General features: G+C 37.9%; 1 pseudogene; it reads left to right on the forward strand.

Moving 5' to 3' along the window:
* Window positions 1–7323: 7323 nt before the first annotated feature.
* On the forward strand, window positions 7324–10981 carry LOC126007202 (elongation factor 1-gamma-like; annotated as a pseudogene).
* The last annotated feature ends 368 nt before the right edge of the window (window positions 10982–11349 follow it).

Raw genomic sequence — 11349 nt, forward strand, 5'->3', positions numbered from 1 at the left:
AAAATGGGAAAAATCATCAATGTATAAGAAAATATTCATCAGAGCTATAGCTGTCAAAGAAAATATACATAAGATGTTGAAAAGACATATATGTCCATTTTATGCCTTTTGAAATAGTTGGGGGGGTATTAATTCCAGTGACTACCATTGATTTCTAAGGTTCTTCCTTAGCAATAGCAGAAAAAAGCCTACCTGGTTTCCTTGTACTTAATGAAGAACTGCTTTAAACCTTAACAGAATTATTAATTTAATACTGAGTACAACAGTCTCAAACTTTACCCCCACATTTTCTAGTAAAAGTAGCACCAGTGAGGTTTTTTTTTTTATTGTTCCATATTCAAAGATAGCTGTCTCAATTTTAGTCTCATTATTTCAATACTGCATAGCAACACTTTCCAGTTGATTATGAGTGTTAGGCTTGGGACCCCAGGGTCATTTTTGATCCTTGCTGAAATAATGATGGATTCCCCCTACATAGCAGATCTGACTTAGGCCTAATGTGTGGCCCCAAAATCCATATATTCTTTCAAAGGCAGGAAAATAGTAGATATGACTAATTAGAGGGATCATCACAAAAATTAAAGAAAACTCATTTAAGTGATTGGAGCAAGACTTTTTAAAATAACTATTATAAAAAAGTTTGGTATAAATTATGATGGTGATATTTACACTATGAAAATCAGTATATTTTTCCATGATATACTTGTTATAATGTTTACTCCAACTGTGCTCCATGAGCTGTAAAGGATGTAAAGAATAGTGTACTGAAGGTCCATAGAGGTAGTACAGTGTATAAGGTACTTGCCTTGTATGAGTTCAAGTCCAGTTACATCTTTTATATTTTGTTGCCCCAAGCACTGCCAGGAGTAACTGAGTAGTACCTGAGTACCCCCAGATGTGGCTCAAATCACCCATTCCAAAAGAGTATTGTAAATGTAAGCATTTTACTTAGTAATTTCCTCAGTATATTAAATGTATTTAATTTTCTCTAAAACAAAAAAAATTGTTATACGTCAACCATTATCCAACTTGAAAAAAAGCAGGACTATCTCTTTTATTACTATAAAAAAACTTTTTAGATTAGCATATTTTCTTCTTGAATTTATATATTCTCTCCAAATCCATCATAGAATTTTACTTAATGGAATGTTTTGAGCTGGAAAGTATTTTTGTATATTTTATCATACATAGCTATAATAGAATAGACAACAGAAAATTATTTATTTATTTATTTATTATTGGCTTTGGGGATTGTGTGATCCCGGTGGCACTCTAGCGTTACTTCTGGCTCTGTACTCAGAAATCACTCCTGGCAGGCAAGAGAGACCATATGGGATGCTGGGACTTGAACCACCATCCATCCTGGATCAGTTGCATGCAAGGCAAATGCCTTACTGCTGTGCTATCTCTCCAACCCCTAAACACAGAAATTTAAATGATAAAATGTCAGTGTTCATAAGAGTCTAAGTTTTAAAACATTGATAGTTTTCTCTGGATTATTATAAGTAGTCATAGTAATAATAGCCAGCTGCTCAAAAATATGGAAATAACATTAAAATAATTATTAGCTATAAAATTATTGTGGGTGAAATGCATCTTTCTGATGAGAAGTCTTAAACTCAGCCTATGATTCAAGAATGATGATTACTGGGGCTGTAAAGATAGCATGGAGGTAAGGCGTTTGCCTTACCACTAAGCGCTGCTGGGTGTGACCCAAAAACCAAAAAAAAAAAAAAAAAAAAAAAAAAGAATAATGATTACTTATTGCTACATGGAGATAGTTTCATTCTAAGCTTTATTATTTTTCTTGATTTTTAAAAATTGTTTTAAAAACATTTTTAAACAATTAGTGTGTTCCTCAACTCTCTAAATTCCTTCCCAATTACAGGCCAAGAATCATAGTGAGTGATGAAGTTATCAAAAATAATTTTATGTAATATGATCATTTGATTAGATTATCCTCCAGTTCTGTGGAAAGCAAATACTTGGAAAACTATTAGATTTCAAAGGTTTCATCCACAATAATTGGTCATTCTCTTTCTCCAATTGCAAAATTTCTGTTCCTTCCTTTGTCTCTAAAGGCTTTCCCTTCCTGGGGCAATGTGCTATTAAAAAAATAGAATAAAAGAACTATGTCTTCTTTTCTGTAAAATGTAGAAAATGGGGGAAAATGTAGAAAGTGAAATTTAGAAAAGGGAGTTAGAAAGGAGAACCTCCTTTCAGGGCAAGTTCTCAGACTGATCCACATTCTGAATGATCAGATACTGAGAGTTCGGAACTGATTTCCAGAAAACTATTGTAGTGCTCTCACATCCAAGACAGTTATCATATACATCCACAAGTATGTACTCGTCTCTTGGAAGACTGTGATCTCTGCATTCCACTGACTTTGCAATCAGGCAGCCAAAGTTTTGCTTATCTAAACCATAAATACACCTTCACAATTCCTTCTCTGAGTCACTCTGAAGAGGCACCAATTAACCAAACTCCTTTAATTAGCACTTTCATGGTTAAGTGCTAGTATCTCATCTAAGTCTGGTTCTTTAAGTTATAAAATCAAATTTCTAATGAACAGGCAATTTCATACATCTTTAGTTTCACTGATCAAAAATAAGCTTCACTTCTAGGATTTAAAAGTCAAATTAGAGCCAGTAGCCAATGTGATCTTTAAAAAATCTTCAACCTTTTTCCAGTTTTTCTAACCTCCTTTCCCAAATCTCCATTTTATTAGGAATAGGAATTGGAAAAAGCTGCTCTAAGTTCTCTGAAGTAGTGGAAATCTTGAAATAGCTTCACCTTTTTTCAGCTTAAACTTTCCAACTACTTAGAAAAGTAATACTTCAACTTTTCCCCCAGGGAATACGATTAAGGACTGGGGAAAAAATATAAAGCATTTTCAAGAATACATAAAATGTGCCTTCTCATTGAATCCAGAAAATATATGGACTCCCGTTCACATGCCTTTTGGCAATATATAAAATAATAGTAGAGACAGGTTATTTTAGAGCACATAATATAAAATGTTTGTTCAAGCAGAAATGTTTTGGCAAAAAACAATTGAAGAGGATTTCTTAAAAGGTTAATCTCTCTAGTATATTTGAAGTATTTCAATGTGTGTCAACAGAAGATAAAGTATAAACACAAACACAACCATCTTATTTTAGTCCTTCATTTTACTAGTACCTTGAATCACTTCTAATAGTTTCTAAACCTTTCATATTTTTCCAATTTGCTGAATAAAACTAAAACTCACATCATTCAGGCTGCTATGAGATGAAATAAGAATAATAAAAAGAAAATGCCTTTTAAGTCTCTTCATTGGAAGAGTGCCCATGTTTTTATTTAAATTAAAAAATTTAGGAACTCTATAACTTTTCACGTAATAAAGTGATGTATTTTAGGGACTCTACTAATATAACTTTTTCAAATAATAAAGGGATGTATAATAGACTATTATTATCAAAATATTTAAAGAAATGTTAAGACCTACATGGTACAAAAAGGAGGAATTTTGGAATCCTCAGTCAACTACTAACATATATAAGGCAGATGTTTAAAATGTAAACTACTTATTTGGGGATCTTATTTCTGTGGAAATGAACATATCAGAATTTACTCTTCTACACATGTTATGGTATACAACTGATAAATTTCTATTGGTCTTAATGACAACTATCATTATAAACCTTTCTTCAGGTAAATGGAATATTAGTCTCCTTAAAGTTCCAGTCCTTAGGCAATAGTCAACTCATAAAGTCAAGATCATATGCAAAAGTTATATTATGAAGTTTTCATCCAGATGATTGCATGATGGATTTAAAATGTATTCTTTTTTAATATAATTTTTATTTTGATCGTAGTGGTTTACATATTGTTGACAATAATATTATGGGTACATATTTACATAAAATCAGGGGGGTTCCCATCACCGATTTGTACTCCTTACCCCTCCGTGTTCGTCCTACCTTCCATATTCTCCTCCCTCACCCCCAGGGCTGCAAGAATATGTGGTCCCCTCTGTACCTAGCTTACTACTTAGAAGTCTTGGTTTTGGTGCCTCCCTTATTTCCCCCTCTAACTGGGAGGAAGGACTACATAGTTCAAGTTATGTTGTTTTATTTGAAGAAGAGAAAAGTAGTAAACTGGGGTAAAAGTCTAATATGCTGAAGATGGGCGGAATCCTTCTAGAGGCTCTCATCATTGGTTTGAGAGATGAAGGAGAAAAATAAGGTGAAACACCCCAACAGTACAAAACGGATTGTCAAATATCCAGTGAGCACTCCAGTGATAACGATAGGCACCACAGAAAGATCTAGTTCTTCCTTTTCCAGTCTCAGAAGATGGTATTTTTCTAGGAATCTGTCAATTTCTACTGGTTCTCTAGCCTAACTGAATATAGTGTTCATAATATGATTTCATGATATGTTGTATTTCTTGGGGTTCTGTTGTAATCTCTCCCTTTTCATTTGTGATCCTACTGATTTGGGTGTTTTCCTTCTTTTTTTTGGTGAGTTTTGCCAGTGGTTTGTCTATCTTGTTTATTTTTTCGAAAAAACAACTCCTGGTCTCATTGATTTTTTGTACTGTTTTCTTAGTTTCTATGTTGTTTATTTCTGCTCTGGTTTTTATTATTGCTTGCCTTCTAGTTGTGGTTGGATTTCTCTGCTGCTGTTGTTCCAATTCCTTTAGGTGATCATTTAAACTGTTGATTTTGTTATTTTCCTATTTCTTGACATAGGCCTGTATTGCTATGTTTCCCCCCAATTACTGCTTTTGCTGTGTCCCACAAATTTTGACCTGTTGTCTCTTCATCATCATTTGTCTCAAGGAATCTTTTTATTTCTTCCTTGAGTTGCTCTTTGATCCAGCTGTTGTTGAGCAGCATGTTGTTTAATCTCCATGTATTAGTTTTTCTCCATTGTTTCTTCTTGAAGTCAATTTTGACCTCTATTGCATAGTGATCTGATAGGGTACTTCTAATGATCCTTACATTTGTGGTCTTATATAGGTTGGCTTTGTATCCTAAGACATGTTCTATTCTGGAGAAGGTTCCATGTGGGCTTGAGAAGAATGTGTATTCTGCTTTCTGGGGATGGAGGTCTCTATATAAGTCTATTATCCCTAGATCTTCTAATTTTTCATTTAGGGCTCTTATTTCTTTGCTATTTTTCTGTTTGGTGGATCTGTCCAGTGGTGATAGTTGAGTATTGAGGTCCCCTACTATTATCACATTTCCCTTCATGTGTTTCTCCAGGTTTGCGAGCAGTTGCCTCACATATTTTGCTGGCTCTACATTAGGTGCATAGATATTGACCAGAGTTAGTACTTGACCTAACATTCCCCTGATCAGTAGGTAGTGACCCTCTTTGTCACTGATCACTTTCTTGAGATTGAATGCAATTTGGTCTGATATAAGAATGGCTGTCCCTGCTCTTTTTTGTTTTCCATTGGCCTGAATAATTACTTTCCATCCTTTTATTCTAAGCCAGTGCTTATCCTGTAGTTGTAGGTGTGTTTCTTGCAGATAGCAGAAGTCAGGTTTATTTTTCCTAATCCAGTTCTCTACTATGTGTATTTTAATTGGAGAGTTTAGTCTGTTAACATTTAGGAAAATTATTGAGAGAAAGGACTGTTGTGCAGTTGTGTTGTGTGGAGTGGTTATTGTTACAATCGGGGGTTTGGATTGTGTAATTCATCTCTGAGTAGGTCGTTTAGGATCGGCTTTGTTTGCACAAATAGTTCAAGTTGGTTCTTGTTTGAGAATGTTTTTAGTCTGGCCTCCCATATGAATGATAGTTTTGCAGGGTATTGGACCCTAGGTTGGAAATTTCTTTCATTCAGTCGTTTAAATATGTCATTCCACTGTCTTCTTGCTTGAATTATTTCAAATGGGAGATCTGGTTTGACTCTTATGTCCCTTCTTTTGTACTTGAGGGTTTTTTTCTCCCTTATTGCTTTAAGGAGTTCCTCTTTCTCTTTGTATTTTGCCATTTGGATTATTATATGTCTTGGTGTTGGTTTATTAGGGTCTATTTTATTAAGGACTCTCTTCACTTCCTGGATTTGCACTGAAGTTTCCTTCCAGAGGGTGGGAAAGTTCTCCACTATTATTTCCCTGACTACTTGTTCTTCCCCTTTCCCTATTTCCTCCCCTTCTGGTATACCCACAATTCTTAGATTGTTTCTTTTGTCCTTGTTCATTAGATATTGGATTTTTCCTTCCAGTGCTTTGCCTTTTTATTTCTTTGTTGGTTTCTTGATCACTTTTTGTTTCCAGTTTTCCTTCAAGTTCCTCAATGTGCTTTTCCAACTCTGTGTTTCTGCTCATAAGGATTGTTACTTTGTCTTTTAATTCCTTAAATTCTTTTTGTATGGAATCTTTCATGTTCTTTAACATTTTTCTTTAATTTGGCTGATTTGTTCATCCATAGATTTCTTATACTCAATAGCTAGCGTTTCTTTTATTTCTTTTATCAATCTTACATTTCCTTCCTCATGTCTGCTTTTAGGTCTTCTTCCCATGAAACTGTGCATTTTGGTGGACTTGGAAACTTGCTAGGGTTTGTCTCCATATCTCCAGATATTAGGGTTCCCCTTGATTTACCCATATTTCTTTGTATTTATTGGTGTGCTTTGGAGTGCTTTGCCTTCTAAATTCAGCCTACTTTGGTCCCCTGAGGTGTGGAGATGGGTCCCCTCCCTGAAGGTGGTTCTAGAGGGGGTTGTTGGGTGAGCTTGCTGAGGTTTGGCTCCTCCTGTGCTCTTTATGTGGCCTGATCCATTGCTTTTCCCTTTTTGTTGTACACTAGTGCAGGTCCTCCTCTGGCCACAGTGGTGGAGAGTGTTGTTGAGCCTAGCTCTCTTTCCCCCCCCCCCCCCCCCGCCCCTTTGCTACCTGGAGGTCAGCCTTCCTTCAGAGGGTCTTGTCAATTTTTTTCTCCTTATTCTTGTCAGTCAGTGCAGTTCGCTCCTGGCCACAATGGTTGCTGGTGCTGTTGAGCCTATCTCTCTATCCTCCATCCTCTCTTTAAAAGTCAATGGAGCTCCGCCCCCTTCGAACCTCAGCAGAAGAAATTCCCTCAGCCAAACCCTGTCGGCTGCTGCCCTCAGCCCTTGGTGAGTCCCAGGTCCGCTCCAGGGCTCAGGGGGGTGGGCTGCTCTAGGTTATCCAAAGGTCCAGGTGGCCGGCCCAATCTCACCCAGTCTATTGGTCCTAGCCTGTCCCAGCAGCACAGAGTGGGTCAGGTGCAGGATTCTCCTTACCCCTCCTACTTTCCACTGGGGCTTGGGGTCCCTGGGGCAGGTTGCTTAGTCTGGGCGCCCATGTGGGGGGAAGGGACTCACCTAGTCCGCTCTCACCTCGGGCTTGAGGTCCCTGGGGCAGGTTGCTTGGGTTGCCGAGCAGCCGTGGGTCTGGGCGCCCATGTGGGGGAAAGGAACTCACCTAGTCCACTCTCCACTTGGGCTTGTGGTCCCTGGGGCAGGTTGCTTGGGTTGCTGGGGCAGCCGCGGGTCTGGGCGTCCACGTGGGGGGAAGGGACTCACCCAGTCCGCTCTCTGCTCAGGCTTGGGGTCCCCGGGGCAGGTTGCTTGAGTTGCCAGGGCAGCAAGTTGTCTTGTTTTTATATCTAAATCATATTCTTAAGATAAACTGACCTTCCCCTTCAGGGTACTGTGTTCAAGGGACACAATTACAAAATTTTTATAAACTTAATAGTTTGAATCTCACAGCAGTAAAAAGAAATACAGTTTTTATAAGTCTGATTTCTCTTTTCTAACCACAAAACTAGTGAAGGATTATTCACCAAACCGTATCTCAGAAAATTGTTACCAGTCTAGACTTATGTCCCCTGAGCATCACCAGGATTGATCCCTAAGCACAGCCAGATGTGACCCAAAAACCACCCCATCCCTCTCACACACAAAAAATCAAACATTTCAGATGATGAATTTTAAGCCACTGGAAAATTGAATAAATGAAACTTCAAATCTCTTAGCAAACCAGGTTCTGAAAGGAAATGCTAACAGGACCCCCACTGGGTGCCATTAGAATAAACAGAAAAGCCCTTCCTTGTGTTCTTCAGTTTCAGTTACATCCACTGGACAGAGCTTTTATTGCCCAAATTCTGCTGTATTGAAGACAAAGGAGTCAGAAAAAATAAGTTGGAGCTTTGGCAAAACCCAAGAGGAAACACTTGATGTTAGATATGAGCTTGCCATTGTTTTGAGGGAACATGTATGCAGGAAAGAGTAAATGCCTGCATGTCTGAGACTCAATGTATGTAAACTGACTATCAGATGAATCTTATTTTCCCAGGCCACTTACAACTGCCATAAGATCATCTTTCTCCCATAATTCCTTATGGTGATACTCATTTCAGGACACTACCCAGAATTATTTTAGCATTAAACATGCTTTTCTTAAAAAACAATTAATGTGTGAAATAAAATGCCAGACTAATAGCTGCAAAAGCCTCCCACAGGTATAGTAAATAGTCAGGAAGCAGTTGGGGAAAAACTTTTCAAAATCCATGCATAGTCAGTTTTTTTATTTGCTGCTAAGGCTATTTCTACCAGTTTCCCCTGGTAGAAAAACAACAACAACAATAACAATAACAACAACAAAACCAGGGCTGAATCCTATATAGAATGACAAGATGACAAGTTCCTTCAAACACCAAATGCTGTGCAGATTTTAGAGAGTATGTAAAGATTAAATTGACCCAGAACTGTGATTTAACTGTGTGGGCCTTTGCTTTTCCTATTTGGCAAAACAAAGGGTGATTTGATATGTTATCTATATGAAGGTTCATTGGAATTACTTCTATCTGAACCTAATGACTACTTATCTCTAATAGTATCAAAAAGAATCACAGAATTAGACAGTTAAGAGGCCCTAGAAATGATAGTAATAGACACAATTAAATTAAATATTCAAAAAATATTTAGTGGACATATGTTCATGTGTAATATTCCTCATTCTTAACTACATACAATAAAAACTAATGTCATTGTTCTTATTTTCAATGAGTTCACAGTCTAAAAAATAAATTTATCTATAATAAAATAATAGTACAATGTGAATATTCTCACTAATAGAGATAGATATGAAGCATCAAACAGGAAATTATTAACCACCTAGAGATAGTTTGGGGAATTATTTAGTTGAAAAAGAAAAGTTAGTGCCATTGTCCTAAAAGTATGGATGATAAAAGAAAAAGAAAAAAAATATGGCCAAGGGAAGAGATTCTAAAACTGAAAAAAAAAAAAAAAACAACAAGTGCAGAGGTGTTAAACTACATGTGGTATTTGTCTTTAAAAAGTGGTATCTGGAGTTATTGAAACCTGGTGAGTGTTAGACAAATGTTAGTTAACTACTACACTATAAAAGCTAACTTGATCCCTGAAAGTCAGAAATAAAGATTGATTTTTAGCAGTGCAAAGTCATAACAAGAAGTCTAGTGATATTATAAATAGCCCATACTCAACATGAATTCAAATTACAGAAAACTACACTGAGAAAAATTCTAATATAGTACAGTGGCTCAAGTCAATTAACATGGAGAAAAGGAGATCTTAAATTACTTTCATTTTGATTTCATGTTTTCTATTTTCATTCTGGTTCTATACTCTGATAAAATGCCAGATAAAGCCTTTTTCTGTGGAATCACCATGGATAGTGGCTGGAACCCTTTCCACAATGAAGTGTATTGAAAACCCAAATAGCTGCTTAGTACATTGGGGCTCAGGTCTGCATGCTTTCTGCACTACCCCATTTTCATTTTGGCTAAACCAACTGTACCCCTGAATTTCTGTGTAAATTTCCTGCTTCAAGGTTCCAACCTTTGAGGGTGATGATGGCTTCTGTGTATTTGAGAGTAATGCCATGGCCTACTACGTGAGCAATGAGGAGCTGCAAGAAAGCAGCCCTGGGGCCTACGCCCAGTTGGTTCAGTGGGTGAGTTTTGCTAACAGTGACATCATGCCCCCCACTAGTATATGGGTGTTTCCCACCTTGGGCATTATTGCACTACAACCAGCAGGCCACCTAGTATGTCAAGGAGGAGGTGAGATGAGGTGGATTCTGGGCTTTCTGGATGCTCAACTGAAGACCAGGATGTTCCTTGCAGGTGAATGTGTGACCCTGGCCAACATCACAGTTGTCTGCACCCTGGTATGTCTCTTTCAAACAGGTTCTGGAATCTGCTTTCTGCCAGACTTTCCCCAATACCAATCACTGGTTCCTCACCTGCATTAATCAAAACCCAGATCCGGACTGTCCTGGGAGAGATGAAGCTTTGTGAGAAGATGGCCTAGTTTGACACTAAGAAATTTGTAGAGAGCCAGTCGAAGAAGAAAACTCAGGGAAGGAGAAGGGTGCTCAAGAGGAGAAGCAGAAGCCCCAAGATGAGTGGAAGGAGGAGAAAAAGGCAGTGGCCACCACTCTTATGGAGAAGATGGACGAGTGTCAACAGGCTCTGGTGGCTGAACAGAAGGCCAAGGACCCTTTTGCTCACCTGCCCGAATACCTTTGTGTTGGATGAGTTTAAACACAAGTACTCTGATGAGGACACGCTGTCTGTGGTGCTGCCATGTTTCTGAGAATATTTTGATAAGGATGGCTGGTTCTTGTGGTTCTCAGTACTGCTTTCCCAAGGAACCAACCCAGACTTTCATGAGTTGTAACCTCATCACTAGAATGTTCCAGCGCTTGGACAAGCTGAGAAAGAATGCCTCCACCAGCATCATCTTCTTTGGAACTAACAATAGCAGCACTATTTCTGGCATCTGGGTCTTCCGAAGCCAAGAGGTGGTTTTTCTGCTGAGCCCTGGCTGGCAGGTGGACTATGAGTCGTATCTGTAGCAGAAGCTGGACCTGGGCAGTGAGGAAATACAGACACTGCTGCTAGAGTACTTTTCCTGAGAGGAGAACTTCCAGCACGTGGGTAAAGCCTTCAATCAGGGCAGGATCTTCAAGTGACTATCTCTGGCTGTCTCCTAGCTGCCTGCCTTTTAGGGAGAAGGAGGTTTCATTAAAGAAAACTGAACATTGAAAAAAATGCAAGATAAAAAATATTACCCTAGGCCCAGATATAAGTGAATTCTCATGTTTAATATCATGAGATGCCAAGAATCCTCTATCCTACACACTTACCCTCACATTTAAGAATGATTAAACTTCCTCAGGCATATAGCAGCAGAAGACATTTGTTGCCTATTTCAGCTCTTCAAGGAATATAGAATGACTACCTATAAAGGCAAATAGAAAAATGACAAAAGTAACTAAAGTTATCACACAAAAGTGATAACAAATTCTTTCACATCAACCATTTCTCTAAATATTAATGT

The sequence above is a fragment of the Suncus etruscus genome, chromosome 4, assembly GCF_024139225.1.
Source record: "Suncus etruscus isolate mSunEtr1 chromosome 4, mSunEtr1.pri.cur, whole genome shotgun sequence".
Taxonomy (NCBI): domain Eukaryota; kingdom Metazoa; phylum Chordata; class Mammalia; order Eulipotyphla; family Soricidae; genus Suncus; species Suncus etruscus.